Here is a 21,133-nt window from a genome sequence, read left to right as displayed (position 1 = left end):
AATTTGTGCACTCTTGAAACTGTCTGAAGACCTCAGGTTGATTAACATTACCCAGATCAAATACTAGTCACAGAGTTTGACAATCATTTTGACCCTTGGGCTTTGAACTCCTGCTACTTCTCAGACTGGACACAGGAATATTTTGGAATATCCTGTGGGAACTTAGGGCTCTTTAAACCAGAGAGGAGGGAACAAGGGGAATGATCATGAGTTGAGTGCCTACGGTGTGTTGGCCAGTGTTAATAGGTGACAGAGCATTCTATTTACTTCCTCAAAATAACTCTATAGAGTAGATGTAACTATCCCCAAATGTAGCCGAAGAAAGGGCAGTGAGATGAGAGCTGCTGAAGAAGCAACATGCTGAACGATAAAATCCTCAGAGGAGCGTTTCGCCCCCTGGGCCACATGGCAGCCTGGAAGCCTTGGCCTGACTCACTTAGAATACTAGGTAAAGACTCCAAGCCTTGGCCTGACTCACTTAGAACACTAGGTGAAGACTCCAAGCATCACTGAAGGGTGGAGGCAGCCTTAGCAACCGCGGAGCTCTTGTGCTACGGACAAACAACACAGTCTGGAGAGAACTGGGCCAGAGGAAAGGCTTTCTGAGGACCGAGGCCAAATAGACTTATAGGGAAAGCGGAAGAGACAGCTGCAAGTCCTTGGAAGTCCAGGAAGGGGCCCTTAGATTTTCACAGGAAAGGAACCATTGTCCTGGGGAGGGGCTGAAAATGCATGTCCAGCACCTAGTAGGGGTTCAGTGAGTTTTAAAGGAAAGCGGATGAATGTTGTTCAGTCACTTTTGCTACACTACAAACCACTCTAAAACTTAGTGCCGTAAAATAATCATTTTATGATGTTCGTGGATTGTGAGGGTGAGGAATTTGGACAGGGCACAGTGGGGATGGCTTGTCAGAGGCTGGGATGACTCAAGGGGTAGGACCTGGGATCACCAGGAGGTGTCTTCACTTACGTGTCTGGCAAGTGACGCTGGCTGTTGGTTGGGGCCTCCGCGGGGGCCGGCCACTGGAACAGCTCATCTGGTCACTTCCTGTGGTCTCTCTGAGTGGGCTGCTTTGGGCTGCTCACAGCATGGTGTCTGTGAGTGAGCAACACAGGAGACCCGAGCAGAATCCAAGTTGCCATCTAGCTCCAGAAGTCACACTGCATCACTTCCACCACAGTAACAAATTTAAGGGAAGGGAACACTTACCCCACCTGGGAAGGTAACAGAATCACAATGTGAGAAGAGCACAGGGGATGGGAGGCATGGAGGCCAGTGTTGGAAAATGACAATGTTGTGCTGTAATGGCATCTCTCAGAGTTGAGCTGGAAAGGTGTGAGGCAAAGCGGGGAGGTGGGGGGGCCGTCTTTGGATTATCTTCAGGATAACCCTCTTTATCCAGGTTATCACTACATGAGAGGCTTTGAAGTGGAAATGAGTCTAAGCAGCTTGGCCTAGAATCCAGGATTCACTGAGAAGCTTCTAGCTGACGGGTTACTGGGTATCAACCAACAATTGAAATTTGAGAAATTTGAGAATATGGATAGTGGTGAAGTAAACTTATGAAGAGCCCAGAACCTTGTCGGTTTCTCTTATTTGTTATCATGATAAGAGGTATATGCCTGTGAAAAAAATAATGTGCTTAATTTTGGGAAACAGCAAAGAAATGTGAGACTGGGGAGACTGTTTTACTTGATCACTTGTTAATTTATTATTTCATAATTTCGACAAACATTTGCGTGCCAACTAGGTACCATTCCCAGGGGAGGGGAGAGCCTCAAGCAAAAGGGTAGCTGGTGGCTAAGCTGAAAAGTGAAGAACAGCTTAATCGCTCGTGGTCAGTGGGATAAAGAGAACACCACACCTCAAAAGGAAATAACTCAGGGTTGATCCTGTCTTGTTTATGGTCTGGTCAAAATTACCAGCCGAGGCTAATAATCAAATATAGGCTGGATCCCACTTGGTCGAGACTCTTGGCAGGAACTCAAATTCATTACGTAGATTTGCTATGTGCTTTTCTTTCCACTGCCGACATTTTAAATCAAATGCTGTGATTCAGATTAAAATACCCCTTATGGCCCCCTGACCCTCAGTTTTATCCCTGTGATTTCAAATGTCTATTTAAAAACTTTTTTTTGAACTATTTTACTCAAAAGTCTCAAATTTTTTGTTCCTTGCTTGTCTGTCTTTTTCTCTGTGTTCTTAAATAGTTTATTGTTGGTGTAAACATCACAGTAATGTGTCCAATTTTTCCCTTGATTGATTATCCAATGACTATGTGATCTAATCATTTTGCTTTTCTTCCTGACAGCTCCCTTCCTTTCAGCTGCTTTGCTACTTACAAGTGCACTGTGAGAGAAGACAAACAAGCAAAAATGAAACTCAAAACACTTACTTTGCTACGTACTGCCATTGCCGCTAAAATGATCAGAGAAAGGAGATTCTGACTGTTGGTTAAAATGATTTCCCCCCAATTACCTGTGAACTTCAGGTATCCCTGCTACCTTGTTCTAGCAGGATGCTTTGTTAACAGATGTAACTTGGCTGATCATGTATTTTAGGTAGGACTTCTCATTTCAGGCACTCCAACCTTCTTCCAGGCTAGGACTCTGGGTGTCTGCAGCTAGGACTCTGGATGTCATTTAGGTTTATCCATCAGATGCTCAGATTCTCCTTACTTGGAAGCAAAGCCATGCATATATTTCCACTGCTGCGGCTACTTTGTCCTGCTCCATGCTGGCTGCTGCCTTAGTGTGGCAGTAATGGTGTGATTCTAGTGTTTCCCAATCTTGCAGGTGGCTTTTTTCTTTAAATTGTAAAAGTATCCTTCTGAATTTAGCTGCAAATTAATCTTGAATCCTTGGGTATAACTTTTTCCCTTTCTTTATAATCATCTGTCATAATTCTTTTTTTTTTTAACTTTTGGTTGTGGTAAATTTCCCATTTTAACTACTTCCAAGTGTGCAATTCATTGGTATTCTTTACATTCTCAATGTTGTGCTGCCATCATCATCTTCCATTACTGAAACTTTTCATCACCCCAAATTGAAACTCTGTACCCTTTAGTCAAAAACTCCCCATCCCCCACCCCTGGTAACCTGTAATCTACTCTCAGTCTCCATGAATTAGTTTATTCTAGCTACTCCATATAAGTGGACTCATACAGTATTTGTCCTTTTGTGTCTGGTTTGTTTCACTCAACATGCTGTCTTCAAGGGTTATCCTATCAAAACCTCATTCCTTTTTACAACTGAATAATATTCCATTGCATGTATATACCACATTTTGCTTATCCATTCATCTGTTGATGGACACTTGGGTTACTTTTACCTTTTGGCCATTGTAAATAATGTTGCTATGAACACTGCTGTGCAGATACCTGTTTGAGTCCCTTCTTTCAGTTTTCTGGGGCATGTAACTGGTACTGGGATTACCTGGTCCTATGGTAGTTTTCTGTCCAATTTTCTGAGGAACTGCCAAACAGTTTTCCACAGCAGCTATACCATTTTACACTCCCAACTATTTCTGAGGTTTCCTATTTCCCTGAATTCTCACCAAACTTGTTATTTCCATTTTTAACATAGTAGCTGTACTAGTGGGTGTGAAGTAGTATCTCATTGTGGGCAGGTGGCTTTTTTTTTAACCACCCCCCCCCATGGCTCCCTCATCTGTTTGCTTGTTACTTTTTTTTTGTTCATTGTTTTTGCTTATTGTTTGTGCTCATCCACTTGTTTTTACTCATTGTTTTAGCTCGTTGTCTGCCCATTGTTTTTGCTCATTGTTATTGCTTGATGCTTGATCATTGTGTGCTTATTGTTTGTTTGTTTCCTTAGAAGGCACCTGGAACCAAATGGTTTTATTTTATTAAAGAAGTTGTGAGTTTATGAAACAATCATGTATTACATATAGGATTCCCATACATCACCCCACCACCAACACCTGACATTGTTGTAGAATATTTGTTACAAATCATGACAGAACATCATCAAAATATTACTGCTAACTCTAGTCTGTAGCTTACGTTTGGTGTATTTTCCCATAAACCACCATATTATTAACACCATGTATTAGTTTGTTAGAGTTCACAAGAGAATGTTCTCATATTTGTGCAGTTACCCACAGCCCATCATCCACCTCAGGGGTCGCTGTGTTATGCAGTCCCATGCCTTGAACAGTCCACCCAACGTGTATACTCTGTGGCTCTCAGTTTTATCACAGAGTTGTGCTGTCATCACTTCAGTCAATTTTAGACTTTCTGGAGTCATTACTCCAAAAAGAAAAATCCCACATCCTCTCACACCCCGTCTTGTTGACCCTTAGCATGGATGTGGTATCTTTTTTTTTGCCGTTGATGCTAAACCATTACAATATTACTGTTAACTATAGTCCATAAGTTACATTAGTTGTATTTTCCCCCTGAATCATCATATTCTTAACAGCCTTCTAAATCACAGAGGACAGCTTCTCCCTTTGTGGCTCACTTCTGAGCAATGTCTGTATGCCTATGTTTCCTTGGCCTTTCTAGCAACTCTGTAAGTCATTTAATAACCTTTAATAAATCTTTCAATAGCCATTTAATAAAGTGGCTGCAGAACATTCTGTTCTCTGAAACGGATCCCTGACGCAGACAGGAAGTTTGACTGCTCGTGACAGGGAAATAAATTTCCTATATTATCCTGGATATACAATGACATTAATATAGGATTATACCGGGTATTCAGAAAACTGGTTATGCTAGCCTCTGCAGCAATCCACAGAGGCTCGGGGTCCTTCACATTCTGTGGTGGGCTTGGCTCCAAGGACCTATTCTGAGTGCTACTAACTTCAAAGTAGAAGAAACCTGACTCACTTTCAGGCGACAGGAAGGCCCATATTTCTAGGCTTCTGCTGAAGCTGGGCATGGACATGTCACTAAGGTCCAATGAGACAGAAGTGCAGGTTTTTTGTGCGTCTCCTGGGAAGCCGTTTTTGAAAGATAGTCTGTTTTAGTTTTTTTTTTTTTTTTTTTTAAAGATTTATTTTTATTTATTTAATTCCCCTCCCCTCCCCCAGTTGTCTGTTTTCTGTGTCTTTTTGCTGCGTCTTGTTTCTTGTTTCTTTGTCCGCTTCTGTTGTCGGCAGCGGCACGGGAAGTGTGGGCGGCGCCATTCCTGGGCAGGCTGCTCCCTCCTTCGCGCTGGGCGGCTCTCCTTATGGGTGCACTCCTTGCGCGTGGGGCTCCCCTACGCGGGGGACACCCTGCATGGCGCGGCACTCCTTGCGCGCATCAGCGCTGCGCATGGGCCAGCTCCATACGGGTCAAGGAGGCCCCGGGTTTGAACTGCGGACCTCCCATATGGTAGACGGACGCCCTAACCACTGGGCCAAAGTCCGTTTCCTGTTTTAGTTTCTTAGGATTTCCTTAATAAAGCACTTCCAATTCTGTGACTTAAGACAACAGGATTTACTCTCTGACAGTTCAGGAGGCTGGAAGTCTGAAGCCAAGGTGTCGGCAGGGCCGTGCTCCCTGGCCTCTTCTAGTCCTTCCTGGCCTCTTCTAGCTTCGAATGGTCGCTGGTAATGCCTGGCATTCCTTGGCTTATAGAAGCATCACTCCAGTGTTTGCATGCGTCTTCACATGGTCTTCTTAGAAGCAGTCATTGGATTTAGGCTCCACCCTAACCCAGTGTGAATTCATCATAACTGATTATATTTGCAGAAACCCTATTTCCAAATAAGGGCAGGGACGTGACTTTTTGAGGGAAACTACTCACACCAGTACAACTTCTTTATGGCTACCCGGAATGTAAACTTGATGATTGGAGTACAAGCAACTATCTTGGCTAGTAAGGTATTCCTGAGGATGAAAGTCATATATGGAGAATGGAAAAGCAGAAAAAAATAGAGGCTCCTGGGTTCCTAATGGCTGTGGAGCCACTGTATCAGAATTGACTAACTGAATTATTGCTAAATGTGAGAGAAAGACTCTTCTATGTGTTAGTCATTTTACATTGGGTTAATTGAAGCTGGTTCTAATATTAAGATACTAGAAAAGCATTTAATACAGTCTTTTGATAAAAGGCCTCATAAACTTTTAAAATATATATTTTTATTTATTTTTAAAAGATACTTAGATTACATAAATGTGACATAAAAAAATATAAGGGATTCCCATATGCCCCACTCCTCACACCGCTCATTTTTCCCCACGTTAACAACTTCTTTCATTGGTGTGGTACATTCATTGCAATGGATGAACACATTTTGGAGCGTTGCCACTCAGCATGGATTATAGTTCACATTGTAGTTCATAAACTCTTAAAGATTCTGGATTTTATCTTGAGGGCAAAAGGGAGTCATTAAAGGGTTTAAATGAGAGTATGGTATGTTCAGATTTGTGTATCAAAGGGATCACTGTAGACTTCTGCTTTTAGATAGGATATAGTAGTTTGTAGCAGCTCAGTGTTTCTCCTACAACAACTAGAAAAACAAATATAGAAAACAATTTTAAAGACAGCAGAAGGATGAAGAAGCAATAAGTATTAAGTTCATTGGCCTTCTAGAGAGAGGGAATTTTTCTTCGATAGCCAGGCATTTTCTTCCTTGGTGACATTTGCTTATTCTGGGTTCAGACTGAACAATGGGTTTGACCCAAGCAGAAGAATGCTTCTAAGGGAAAAAGTAAGCAGTTCAGCTTTTGGCAGTCCTGTGGAGCTGGCATAATAGATCGGAAATTTAGGGAATCCAAATGCATGCAATGCACATGGGAGACTAGGGAACTAGGCAAAGGGTTTATAAAAGATAGAATGAAATCTTCCATAATCTGGTGGTGCTTAAGAAACAGTCAAGCTAGATGGAGTGGGCCTGCCTCAAACACATAGTAGTTCTCCCCTTAATACATTTGTTGGATTTTGAAGCTGTGGGAACAAGAAGCCAAATAACTAAGGTCAAACCTTTAGAGAAGAGAATGGAATCTCCTTCAGTTCAGAGTGAAAGAAACAGAGACCTACAGGCTGTGGGCCACACACAAAGAAAAGGAAATGGAGAGGCAATATTAGTCTTACTAAGACTAGAACCTTTAGTTCAATTCCTGATTTAATTAAAATGATCAGCTTTTTGGGCCCCCCCACACTTCTTTCATGCACGATTATAGAATTAGTTACAGAATTATGTGTCATAGAAAGAAGTAGTAATATATGACTGATAATCATGAGAAAAAATAGACAATAGAGGCAGACCAATAGGTGATGTAGATCTTGAAGTTACAATAGCAAACAAGAACTAACATAATTATGGGAAAATCATATACTGCTTACAGTAATTGAGCAAGCAGGAAAATATGTAATAATATGGAAGTTATGAACAACATGATGAATCAACCTGACATAGCTGGCATATATATCGAACAATAGACCCACAGCTGCCAAATGCACATTCTTTTCAAGATCACATGGAACATTTACCAAAAGCAATCTCATGAAGCATCATAAAGCAAGTCTAAATCAATGAAATCATGCAGAGTCTCTTCTGACTTAGTGAAACTAAAATAAATATTAATACATAAAATCCCCTAAATATTTGGAAACTAAGCAACATGCATCTAAATAACTCATTGGATACAGTAGAAATCAAAACGTGGAAAAAAGGAACTATTTTGTACTGAATTTTAATGGTGATTACAATATATCAAAACTCATATAATATAGCTAAAATTTTGCTCAGAGCAAAATTTACAGCTCTAAATGCATGTATGCGAAAAGAAGAAGGTTTAAAACCATGGACTGCTTCTGCATTATTAAATTAAATAAAGAGGAACAAATTTAGTCCAAAGAAAGTAGAAGGCAGAAAACAAAACAGGTAAGAGTAGTGATGAGTAAAATAGACTGTAAGAATAGAATAAAGAAAAAAATTTAAAAGCCAAGAATTGGTTCCTTGAAAATATTGCAAAAATTAATATAACTCTAGCAAGCCTCATATAGAAAAAAGGAAGTAAATACAATCTTGCCTATGTCAGTAATTAAAGGGGAGACATAATCAAAGATACTAGAGACATCACAAAAATAATAAAAGGATATTATGAATAAATTTTATGCCAAGGTGGGGATGAAGGCTGAGGATTCCCATATATAAAATTTCACTTAAGCCTCTTTTCAGTAGAATATCCCAACACTGTATTTGGAGTCTTCAGTCCTCTCTAGAAAATAAACCTCTAGCCTTTTAGTGTGGTGGTGTAAGGACTGGTATTCACTCCCCCAAATGGGGAGGGTATATAAGTTTTTAAAACAGACTTTCAACTGGTCTTGTTATTTTTAATCTTAGTTAAGCACCACTTCCAGAAGTACATGGTGTTTCCATTTCTTAAGACTTTCTGGGATTGTTCTGTGGTGAAAATTGGGTTACTTCTTGGCTTTTTCCTGCTGACTTAGGATTCAATTTTCATAGAACTGCTAATTTAATTCGGTTACCCCTCATCCTTCAGCTGTCCAGCTTCCAGAATTTCATAGCTCTTAATTTGCATTCTCTTTTTTTCCTGTGAGTGTGTGCCTGTCCCCAGATTTTGTAGAGGTGGTTCAGGAGAGAACAGCCTTAAATATGCATGTGTTCAATCTTCCATTTTTCATTGGAAATCCATCCTTAATATCCCCTGAACTCGGCTTTGCTCTCCATGTTGTGCCCATTGAGGGAGTAAGGAACTGCTTATTTATAATACATTTTGTAGAACTATGTCATTCCTTAAATATGTGCTTGCCTAACTTTGATAGAAAGACAATTAAGAAATACAATGGAAACCAAACCCAGACAAAAAAGGTATAAAGAGAATCCATAGGACTTGGTAACTTTCAGTCACTCAACAGACATAGTAGTCTAAGTGGGAGAGAAGGTGAGAAGGAAAATTAGTCATACATTTAATTCTAATAAAATGATGTTTATTAAAATATCTGAACATGGATATTTAGTTAAATAAGGATCATTGCAGCCAGGATTTGGTCTTTTATCTCCTACATGTCCTTAAACAGCATTTGATTCTAATTCTCATTCACAGCTTGAGGTTTTCCTATATATTTCAATATAGGAGGAGAGCTGTGAACTAATATGCTTGATTTATAATTGTCTTTAAATAAATAATTTTAAAATACTGAAAGTTTTAAATATTATATATCAGAATTAAATCCTGGAAGCATAAGAGAAAAAATTCCGAATTTATGTATCATGAACTCAAGGCATACACAGTCCTGAAACAAATAAAGAGAAATCAATGGTATTTAATCAAAGGCTAAAGATGATTTTTTAAAAAAAAAAACCTATTAAGATTAAGATATTAGGGAGATGAAAGAGACCTGTGAAGGTGAATATTTCTGAGGTTGAGATGAACAACAGTATTCGAAGGATGGGTCGGATTTGGACATGAAGCATGAAAAAGGCAGAGCCATCATATATGTGATGAGTAGGGTGGATAAGGCACAGAACAGGACAGAACTCACCGAGATCCCTAGTGAGGTGAAAGCCAAGTGGTCCAGGGTGGATCCAAATTCTCCCTTTGGGAGTCTATCAGGTTATCTTGGTGCATTCACATTATCAATAGCTGTAGTTACAGACAGAATGTCTATCTCAAAACTATGTGATTATACAGGGTGGAAAATTCCTGGGTTTGGAAAAACAAGAACTAAGAATCAGCTCATAATTTTGAATACAATCGCTTTCATCATTAAAAAAAAAAATCATGCTCATTACTCTCCACCCAGTATTTAGCACAATTCTGGCCTAGAGCATCATCTTAATAAACATCTGTGGGCTAAATGAATATGTGAAATTACAGAGAGTGAGGGCAACACAGGGCAAAGTGGAGCCAAGAGGGGGAGGGAAAGAGCACAATTGATGATGTCTGAACTTCTGGATCCAGCCACAAACCCGGGTGGGGTGGGGTGAAGGGAGTTACACAAACCCCGGAATTCTCCTTTCCTTACGAGGATTCTAGAGCCTGCTCCCAAGCTAGCGTTGAGTTGGTACTTAACCTCTCTGAGTTTATTTCTACTTAAGTAAAATGAGAAGTAATAGTATCTGTGGTAGTTTGATATGGTTATGAATTCCAAAAATAGATATTGGATTATATTTGTGATCTGGTCTGTACCTGGGCGTGATTAAGTTATGACTGGAGCTTTGACTGGGCCCGGTCATTAGGTTGTTGAGTACCCGCTCCTTGGTGGGTGGGGACTCACAGATAAAAGGCATGGCAAAGGACAGAGTTGAGGGGCTTTTGATGTTGGAGTTTTGATGTTGGAATTTGATGCTGAAGCTGAAGCCACAGGAAGTAAGCTCACAGAGGAAAGAGAAGCCAGTCCCAGGAAGAAGCAAGTCCTGGAAAGAAAGGAACCTTGAACCCGGAGAGAAGCAAGACCCTGGAAGAGGAGAACCCAGGAAGCCTGAATGCTCGCAGACATAGGCAGCCATCTTGCTCCAACACGTGAAAATAGACTTTGGTGAGGGAAGTACCTTATGCCTTATGGTCTACTACCTGTAAGCTCCTACCCCCAAAAAATACCCTTTATAAAAACCAACCAATTTCTGGTATTTTGTATCAGCACCCCTTTGGCTGATTTATACAGTATCTTACTGGATAAAGATATTGTAAGGATGAAATGAGAGTATGAATACAGAACATTAGAAAGTGCCTGGCACTTCCCAGGTAAACAGCTGTCAATCAGTAGGTGCTAAATCAGTAAACAGCTGTCAATCAATAGGTGCTCATTCTGTGAATCCAGTAGCTTTGAACTTGTTGGCATATTGCCATCACTGAGGAACTTTAGAGAATCCCATGACCCAGGACACACATCAAAGCAGGTTGCATCAGCTTTTCTGATGGTGGGACCCAGGCATCAGCATTTTCTAAGTTCCCAAGGAGTTCATCTAACCACTGAAGTCAATGAGAGTGAAATCAGAGCTGAAAGAGAGATCTTAGAAGTTGGTCAGCAATATCTACTACACGCTGTCCATTTGACACTAGGTACAGAAAATGTTACTATCCTTGCAGTGATGGTTAATAACTTTTCAATTTCTGTGATAGGGACCAATTTTTCAGTTCTATTCTCTAGCATCAGTTAGTACAGGAGAGGCAGTTGGGGAAGCATTTGCCCAAAATCCCTAAAATGGAGTTAAGAAAAAGCAGTAGGAGTGTTTACTTGTCTCTGAAACACTTAACGAACCCACTCAGCCACCCTGTTAATGGCTTAGACCCAGCAGCCCCAGCTACCATGGATCTTTCAGAAAAGAAACTTGCTTTTTTTTTTTTTTTTTTTAACCTTTTGAGACTGTCTTCTTTTATTCAGTGTAATGCCTTTGATATTCACTGAATTTGATGTATGTATACATAGTTTTTTTTTTTATTGACTTTGTAATAATATTACATTAAAAATATATATGTGAGGTCCCATTCAACCCCACCCCCCACCCCCCCTCTCCCCCCCCCAACAACACTCGTTCCCATCATCATGACACATCCATTGGATTTGGTAAGTACATCTTTGGGCACCTCTGCACCTCATAGACAATGGTCCACGTCATGGCCCATACTCTCCTCCATTCCATCCAGTGGGCCCTGTGAGGATTTACAATGTCCGGTGATTACCTCTGAAGCACCATCCAGGGCAGCTCCATGTCCCAAAGACGCCTCCACCTCTCATCTCTTCCTGCCTTTCCCCATACCCATCGTCCACCATGTCCACTTTTCCCAATCCAATGCCACCTCTTCTATGTGGACATTGGATTGGTTGTGTCCATTGCACCTCTATGTCAAGAGGAGGCTCAGATTCCACATGGATGCTGGATGCAATCCTCCCATTTTCAGTTGTAATCACTCTAGGCTCCATGGTGTGGTGGTTGTCCTTCTTCAACTCCATCTTAGCTGAGTGTGGTAAGTCCAGTAAATCAGATTGTAGGTGCTGGAGTCTGTTGAGGCTCAGGACCTGGCTATCACATTGTCAGTCCAGAGATTCAAATCCCCTAAATATATCTTAAACCCCAACATTAACTGCACCTCCAGCACATTAGCATGAAAGTCTTATGAAGGGAGATCCCATCTGAGTCCAGATTCATCACACATAAACACCATTTCCAAAGAGGGGCCATCTGCCCTGGTAGTTAACCCCATCGACCATGACCATAACTCCCATGGGTCTCTTTAGCCTTCAAAGGAACCAATATCTGGGGGTTGTATCTGCTTTATCTGTCTCTCTGACTCTGCTCAGTTGTGCATGAGGGCAATCCTTCTGCCAGCCTCCAGACTCTTTTTTAGAAACTCGTAGCCATATAAACTCATTTCTCCTTTCCATTTCCCCCTTACTTTAGGTCAAACAGCATTTTAAAGTCATGTTATTTTATGTAGACATGGATATTCTGCTGATCCGCATTGAACCTTCCATATAAGGTCCTTTTCCAGTTGCATCATCAGTTGGTAGTTGATAGTGGTCCCTCGTTGCCAGGGAGGCTCATCCCCGGGTGTCATGTCCCACGCTGGGGGGAAGGCATTGCATTTACATGCTGAGTTTGGCTTCGAGACTGGCCACATTTGAGTAACATGAAGGCTGACAGGAGGAAATTCCCAGGCACAATGTTGCTCTAGGCCTTGTTCTTATTTTAGGTTTATCAGCTCACAAGCATAGTCATTAGCATCAGGGGCTCACTGTTGAACCCTCACTCCCTCCCGGTCCCCGCCGCTGTACCTGGGAGACTGTCGCTGCTCCCCTAGGGACCACAACAGAGCACCACTGGCCAGGAACCCAGTACCCCCCCTGCTGTGGTTTTTAATTGTTGCCACTATGAGTATATCCAAACATTACCATGCACCCTGGACATATGTTCTGTACAGCTCCCTGTCAGCCATATATCACCTGTCATTGGTATCCCATACCAGTATCCCTCCATTGCCATTGTTGAAACACTCTGTGATCCAGAACTCCCCGAAATTTGAAGCCCAATATAATGTCATGGTCCCTTACTAGGGAATGGCATATAGCGATGGGTTTAAAGGATAGATAAAGAACTTGGATAAAGTTAGATAAAGAACTTAGATAAAGAATGTTGACTTGAAAAAATTCCACATCCTATCTTTTTTTTTTTTTCCCCCCTAATTATTCAGCTTTTCTTCACAGGAGTCCTAGACCACAGCAATGCATATATATAATATACAGCACTCCCACACATCCACCAGAAAACCTTTTCCCTTCCACGGTGATACTCTTATGCCCTATTCATTTCATATTTACTTAAAGTGATGTACAGAGTCTGAGACATTAGCTTTCTAACAAGGTAACATCTGTGCTTACATTATGGTGCATACTTTAGGATACATAGTTCTTTACATTTTTAGTTATCCTATGTTTTACATTATGGTTTACATTATCAGTCTGTCATCTCCTATATGTTATGGTGTAATATTACATGTTTTATATCCATCCTTGTGTACTCTCAAGAAACTCCTCTCTTACCCCCCATTTACTTTGGTTCCACACATTTAACGTCCATTTTCCCTTCCACCTTGGTGCCCACAGTGACAGCTAACCTCCGTTTCCTGAGGAGCCACTTCCAGAGATAGATGGAATAGTGTTCAGGGCCTAACTTGCTCAACTGCCCCAATGCCCTGGGAGCCACCCTTTCTCTCGAGGGATACAGTTCCCTCTATTTGATGGCATTAGTCCTCCCCAGGATGTGGGTCCACCCCCACTCTCACTACTTGGGATTCTACCCCATGGTGTCACCCACTCTGGCAGAATGAGCATTTAGACATTCCCCAGGAGCCCGTCCTGCATCAGACCCTCCCCTCTGAGCATTCTAAACAGGTAACCCTCTTTATTATATTTTGATATGATTTTCTCGGCATTTTACTCTCCACCAACTCCTGACCCTCTCCTGTGTTCGTATGCTACCGCTCCCTCCCCCCACTTTTGGGCAACGTTACCCATCCGTCCCTCCCCAGCCACCCTCAAACCTGCAAAGCCCCAACCAAAGGCAACCCCTTGCCCCCCTTTTATCTCTTCTTTGTGTTCATACTTACCACCATCTCGTCTTAAATTCCACCCCTGCAGACATCGGCTCATATCCTTCCTCCACCCCTCCGATTTCCTGTAAGCCTATCGTTCAGTCTCTTGCTATCTAGGGCAGCTTGTTTATTTCATATCATTGAGGTCATGTAGTATTTGTCCTTCAATGTCTGGGTTGCTTCACTCAACATAAGGTTCTCAAGATTCATCCATTTTATCACACGTGTTTGTAGTGTGTTTGTTCTTACAGCCGAGTAGTATTCCATTGTGTGTATATACCACATTTTATTGATCCACTCATCTGTTGATGGGCATTTGGGTTGATTCCAACTTTTGGCAATAGTGAACAATGCTGCTATGAACATTGGTGTACATATATCGGTTTGTGTCCTTGTTTTCAGTTCTGCTGGGTATATACCCAGCAGTGGTATTGCTGGGTCATATGGCAAATCTATGGCTAGTTTTTTGAGAAACCGCCATACTGTCCTCCAGAATGGTTGGATCCTTCTGCATTCCCACCAGCAGTGGATGAGTGTTCCCATTCCTTCACATCCTCTCCAGCACTTGTATTCTTCTAAGAAACTTGCTTTGAAGTCTCTTAGCCATATAAACCTACTTGTCTTTACATTTCCCCCCTTTTATTTGAGGTCTTTTTCCAGTTGCATTGCTACCATCTCAGAGGTAATGCTTATGCACATCTCAGCAGGGTCTCATAGACAGCCCCCTCTCCTTAGAGGTGGAGTGGTCATCACCATCCCAGAATCCTAAGGACTGGGGAATGAACTATGGACTAAAGTGAACTTACTGGTATTCTACTGCAGACTTACTGTGATTCTTGCAACATTGATGTGGAGGCAGTAGCGGAGGCTCTGGGGGCAGGGAGAGGGAAAAACGGGTATGATACGGGGGCTTTTTCAGAACTTGGGAATCGTCCTGAATGACATTGCAATGACAGATATAGGTCATTTTATATCTTCCCATAACATGCGGAATTGTGTGGGAGAGAGTGTAAACTACAATGCGAATTATGGTCCACGCTCAGTGGCAATGCCCCAGGATGCTTTGTCAATTGCAATGAATGTGCCACACTAATGAAAGATGTTGTTTATGTGGGTATGGGAGGCGTGGGGTGTGAGGCATATAGGAATCCCTATATTTTTGGTGTAACATTTATGTAATCTAAGTATCTTTTTAAGAAATTGCTATATAAAAGGGGAACTTGCCAAGGCCATCAATTTCGGCCTTCAATGGAAGAAGGAAGGGCATGGGACTGAGAAAAGAGAGAAGAGACAGTGAGGGAGAAGAGACAGGGGCTGGTAGAAGGGGCAGAAAGGGAAGCCCAGGGGGTAGCCTCTGTGTTGTGGGGAATCTGGGGCTCAGCGCCTGAGGGCCTCTGTCGGCTAAGCCTGTGAGCAGGGGCGGCCGGTCTTCCTGTGCCCTTCCACCTCTGGTTCTGCCTTGGGGATCCTGTCCCCACCCTCCCCGTCCACCCACAACCCCGCAAACTCCAGAGTCTGTCTTAGGTCTAGTTAGAAGACTAGTGTGAAGGCTGACCCTGTAGAATTGAGTCAGGATTAGGATGTGGGGCTGAAAAATTACACCGAGGGCAGATGGTGTGGTAAAATGTAACATATTGGGTCAGAATTGAATCTTGTTAAAGCTCGAATGGGTGATATGTGCTGATGACCTGGTTTTCCTCGCTCAGGGAATGAGAATCCTGACCTCTGACTATCTCCATTTGGTGATATCTATAATGTAGAACTTCAGAAATATGACCTAAGAATATTCCGCAATAAGAGGAGAACGACATGTTTTGCTCTTGAGTTAGTATAAGCATAAATGTATTCAATCAACTCTACGTGATAGATAATGCAGGTTTGTTTCAAACTTCTCGCTTATTTGTTTATTTTTAGCTAATGAATTGAAAAATCTTCACAGAACAAACAAAAAGAGGATGACACACTTCCCAGCCCTCAAGAATCTCTTAGTGTGATGGGGAAGCAGAGACGTCAAGAGTGAGTCACATCCTGGTGAACTTAGGGCACTGTAGAACCCCACAGGGATTGTGTCTTTTCTGATCTAGTTTAGATTTCTCTTCCTGGATAGTCCAAACCCTGCTAATCCCTTTCTGTATAAGACAGAAGTTCTTGTCCCCTGTGGATTAAACAGATAGAGAATTCTGTCTTGGTCATCAGTGCTATTTCAGGTAATCCTCAGTTTCTTTTAAACTCATTCTTCCAGTGCAGTTTTTTTTTTCTTCAAGATTTATTTATTTCTCACCACCCCCTCATTGTTTGTACTGGCTGTGTCTGTTTGTCTTCCTTGTGTCTTTGGGAGGCACCGAGAACTGAACCTGGGACCTCCGATGTGGGAGGCAGGCGACTAATCGCTTGAGCCACCTCCGCTCCCTGCTTCATTGTGTCTCACATTTTGTTTCCTTCTGTGTGTCTGCAGTTGTGTCATCTTGTTGCATCAGCTTGCTGCTACTGCCCATTGCATCAGCTTGCTGTCTTGCTCGTCTTCTTTAGGAGGTCCTGGGAACCTCCACCCTCTGCTTTTATTGTGTCTCTCATTATGCTTTTCTTCTTGTCTCTTGCTGTGTCAGCTCGCTATGCCTGCCCATCGCACCAGCTGGCTGTCTTCTCCAGGAGACACCAGGAACCGAACTAGGGACCTCCCGTGTAGTATGCAGGAGCTCAATCGCTTGAGTGACATCCTCTTCCCTGCCGTGCAATTTTTATGGATGATTTGTTATGGGTTTTTGCTTCTCTCCACTGTGCCCTGGGAAAAGCTTGTTGTCAGCTTTCTTGTCTTCTAGACTTAGTCTGTGTTTCAGTGACTCTGCCCAGCCAGGCAAGCAACCTGAGTGCTCCATGTCCCAGTTGCCCCATGTCTCAGGAAGAAGTAAAGGACTTTTAAAATTTCTTTGGGTGTAATTAAATTATGGCTGATTGTGATGGGTGGGAAAGGAGTAGGTGAGTAGATGATGGGCAAGATGACCAAAAGCAGGGATGGGGGGCCTCACTGAAACATACATGGCAGTGCAGGGGCATTTATACATTACTCCTGTGTTAAGGATAATTCTGGCTGGCAGAACCAAACCACAGATCAGGGTTTGATTAATACTACTAATAAGTGATAGCAGCCATGCTGTACAGTGGGCCCAGGGGGACAGCAAGCCCAGTTCACAAGGTGGGGCTCATTCGGCCTCTTCTTTTTTTCCAAAAAGAACATGGAGAACGGCTGCTACAGTGGAGGGCTATCGACTGTCCTTCTACTGCCCCTGATGAAAGCAATACTTTCCTGAAACAATTATGGTGTTTTAAGAACACGAACCTGCATTTGTCTAGGAAAAGTTGCGGGGTCAGAACCAAGTGGCATAGCATGCCAGGTTTAGCAGGCTATTTAAGGAATTGGGCTGGTTTCTCCTGTTAATCTCTAATGTACAAATCCTCAGTGATGTCTTATTGTTTAACACAAATAAGGCCTCACTGGCCCATTGTTAGCAGGACAGTTTTCAACTGTTTTCCCAAGTGGTAGTCAGTTTATAACGAGCCACCCAGAATGAATCATTCCATTATGCGATTAAAAATCACTTCTCTAAGACAGGTATCCGGGACTGGGGTCCTGCCAAGGTGGTAACTTTGTTTTACTCTGAGCCAAGTTCACTGGTTTTGAGCAGCCCAAACCTATGAGCTTGGCTTCAGATGGGAACCAACCAAGGTATAGCCTAGGCTCACCCAAGATAGTGATAACAAAATGCTTATAAAGACTGGTCAAGGAAAGTGAATGTGGCTCAAGCAATTGGACTCCCATCTACCATATAGAAGGTCCAAGGTTAAGTTCCTGGGTACTCCCGGTGAAGGCAAGCTGGCCTGCGTGGAGACCTGGCCTGAGCGGAAAGCAGGCCCACATGGAGAATTGATGCAGCAAGATGACACAACAAGAAGAGACACGGAGGAGAGATAATAAGGGATGCAGCAGACCAGGGAGCTGAGGTGGCACAAGGATTGAGTGCCTCTCTTCCATTCCAGAAGGCCCCAGAATCAGTTCCTGGTGCCACCTGAAGAGAAGACAAGCAACACAGAAGAACACACAGTGAATGGACAAAGAGAGCAGACAATGGGCAGGGGTGGGGGAGAATAAGTAAAATAAATAAATCTTAAAAAAAAAAAAGACTGGCCAAAACTGCTTATAGATATCTTAAAAAATCTTTTCCTGGAACTTCCTTTTGAACTTTCAGGCTTTTAGTTGCTTTCATGCCTTTCTCCCCAGCTTTCAAGGTCAATGCCCAAATGCAATTCTTTTGAGTCACATACTTTTTTTTTCTTCTTGGCTTTTAACATTGTATGTATGTATGAATATATGTATGTATGTATATTTTTAAGAAGTTTTATTGAACTATAATTCACATACCACTCAATTCATCTTTTTAAAGTGGAAAATTCAATAGTTTTTATTATACTCAGAGTTGTACAGCCATCACCACAACCTATTTCAGAATTAAAAACTGTACCCATTTTCAGCCACACCCACTTCTTCCCTCCCCCAGCCCCTGGCAATCACTACTCTTACATTCTGTCCTTGTGGATTTGTCTAATCTGGGCTTTTGATGTAAATAGAATTATGCACTATGTGGCCTTTTGTGACTGGCTTCTTTCACTTAGCATAATGTTTTCAAGGCTCACCGTGTTGTAGCATATATCAGAACTTCATTCCTTTGTGTTGCTGAATAATATTTCATTGTGTGAATATACCACATTTCATTCATCCATTTATCAGTTGATAGACCTATGGGTTGTTTCCATTTTTGTACATTCATGTACATGTTTTTGTGTGGACATATGTTTTTATTTCTCTTGAGAATATATATATACCTGAGAGCAGAATTTTGGAGTCATATGATAACTCCATATTTAACATTTTAAGGAGCTGTTAAACTCCTTTCCAAAACGCTTGTATCATTCTGTACTCCCTCCAGCAACATATGAAGGTTCCAATTTCTCCATATTGTCACTATCATTTGTTGTTGTCTGCCTTTTTATTTATTTATTTATTTAGGCAGTAATATTTCAGCCATCACTAATTTTTTTAAAGATTTACTTTATTTATTTCTCCCCTTCCCCCCATTGTCTGCTCTCTGTGTCCATTTGCTGTGTGTGTGTTCTTCTGTGTCTGCTTCTATTCTTGTCAGCAGCCTGGGAATCTGTGTCTCTTTTTGTTGTTGTTGTTGTTGTACCATCTTGCTGCATCAGCTCTCCGTGTGTGCGGCACCGTAGGCTAGACTTTCTTTCACGCTGGGCGGCTCTCCTTATGGGGAGCACTCCTTGCACTGGGGCTCCCCTACGTGGGGGACACCCCTCAGTGGCACAGCATTCCTTGCGCGCATCAGCACTGCACGTGGGCCAGCTCCACACAGGTCAAGGAGGTCCTGGGTTTGAACCAAGGACTTCCCATGTGGTAGACGGACGCTCTTTCTGTTGACCCAAGTCCACTTCCCTAGCCATCACTTTTTTAAGGCAAATTAATTTTATTGACACTTATTAATAAGGCATAAGTCCATTCAAAGTATTGCAATCAATGGTGTTTGGTATAATAACCTTATTGTGCATTCATTAGTTCAATCATTATTAGAGCATTTTCATTATTCCAATAATAATAATAATGATAAAAATAGACAAACAAAAAATCTCATCACCTCTCAAGCTCTCTACACTTCCCTGCTTTAAATAGCTGCTGTTCTGTTTCTGTGTCTCTTCTTTGTGTTTATATTTTGCAAAATGTCTTATATATGCAATTTTACCCATATTCATATTTCACATGCGGTTTCACTATATTGTACAGTCCCATGTTGCATTTTTTAGCTTTCCTTCTAGTAATATACATGTTCTAGTAATATACATGTTCCCCTTTACTGTCATGCCCATTTAATAGCTCTGCTAGTCACAAACATTATGATGTTTTCTCACCATTTTCATTCATTTCTAAAGATTTACATATAATCTTTTTACCAATTCTTTGTCTGTCTTTTTGATACTAGACATCCTAGTGCATGGAAAGTGGTATGTCATTGTGGAATTGACCTGCATTTCCATAACGATTAATCATGGTGAGCATCTTTGTATGTGTTCTTATAAATTTTTTAATGATTTCTGGTTGTATGAGTCAGCCAAGGGGTGCTGATGCAAAATACCAGAAATTGATTGGCTTTTAAAAAGGGTGTTTTATTTGGGGTAGGAGTTTACAGATACCAGGCCATAAAGCATAGATTACTTCCCTCACCAAAGTCTATTTCCACGTGTTGGATCAAGATGGTTGCTAATGTCTGCCAGGGATCAGGCTTCCTGGGTTCCTCTCTTCCCGAGGCTGGCTTCTCTTTCCTCTGTGTGCTTACTTCCCAGGGCTCCAGCTTAAGACTGCACATCAAACCCCAACATCAAAACTCCAGCATCAAAAAGCCTCCAACAGGGAAGTGGATAGAGCATCCACCTACCATATTGAAGGTCCAAGGGTTCAATACCCAGGGTCTCCTGACCTGTGTGGTGAGCTGACCCATGTGCAGTGGTGCTGCTCGCAAGGAGTGCCAGTCCATGCAGGGATGCCCCCATGTAAGGTTCCCTCCCCCACCCTGCGCAAGGAGTGACCCCTTGCTCCGGAGTGGTGCCACACACGGAGAGCTGATGCAGCAAGATGACGCAACAAAAAGAGACACGGATCTCCAATGCCGCCTGATGAGAATACAAGTGGACACAGAAGAACACACTGTGAATGGACACAGAGAGCAGAAAACAGGAGGTGGGGGAGAGAAATAAATTAATAAATCTTAAAAAAAAAAGCCGCCAACTCTGTTCTTTGTCATGCCTTTTATCTGTGAGTACCCCCCCACCAAGGGGCAGAGACTCAGCATACTACTGATGTGGCCCAATCAAAGCCTTAATCATAATTTATTTTTATTTTTATTATTTTTTTAAGATTTATTTTATTTTTCCCCCTGCCCCCACTCTCCCCATTGTCTGCTCTCTGTACCCATTTGCTGTGTGTTCTTCTGTGTCTGCTTGTATTCTCATTAGGAGACACTGGGAACCAATCCTGGGAACTTCCAGAGTGGGAGAGAGGCGAT

The sequence above is a fragment of the Dasypus novemcinctus genome, chromosome 14 (genome assembly GCF_030445035.2).
Source record: "Dasypus novemcinctus isolate mDasNov1 chromosome 14, mDasNov1.1.hap2, whole genome shotgun sequence".
NCBI classification, from domain to species: domain Eukaryota; kingdom Metazoa; phylum Chordata; class Mammalia; order Cingulata; family Dasypodidae; genus Dasypus; species Dasypus novemcinctus.
This window is presented reverse-complemented; position numbering follows the sequence as displayed.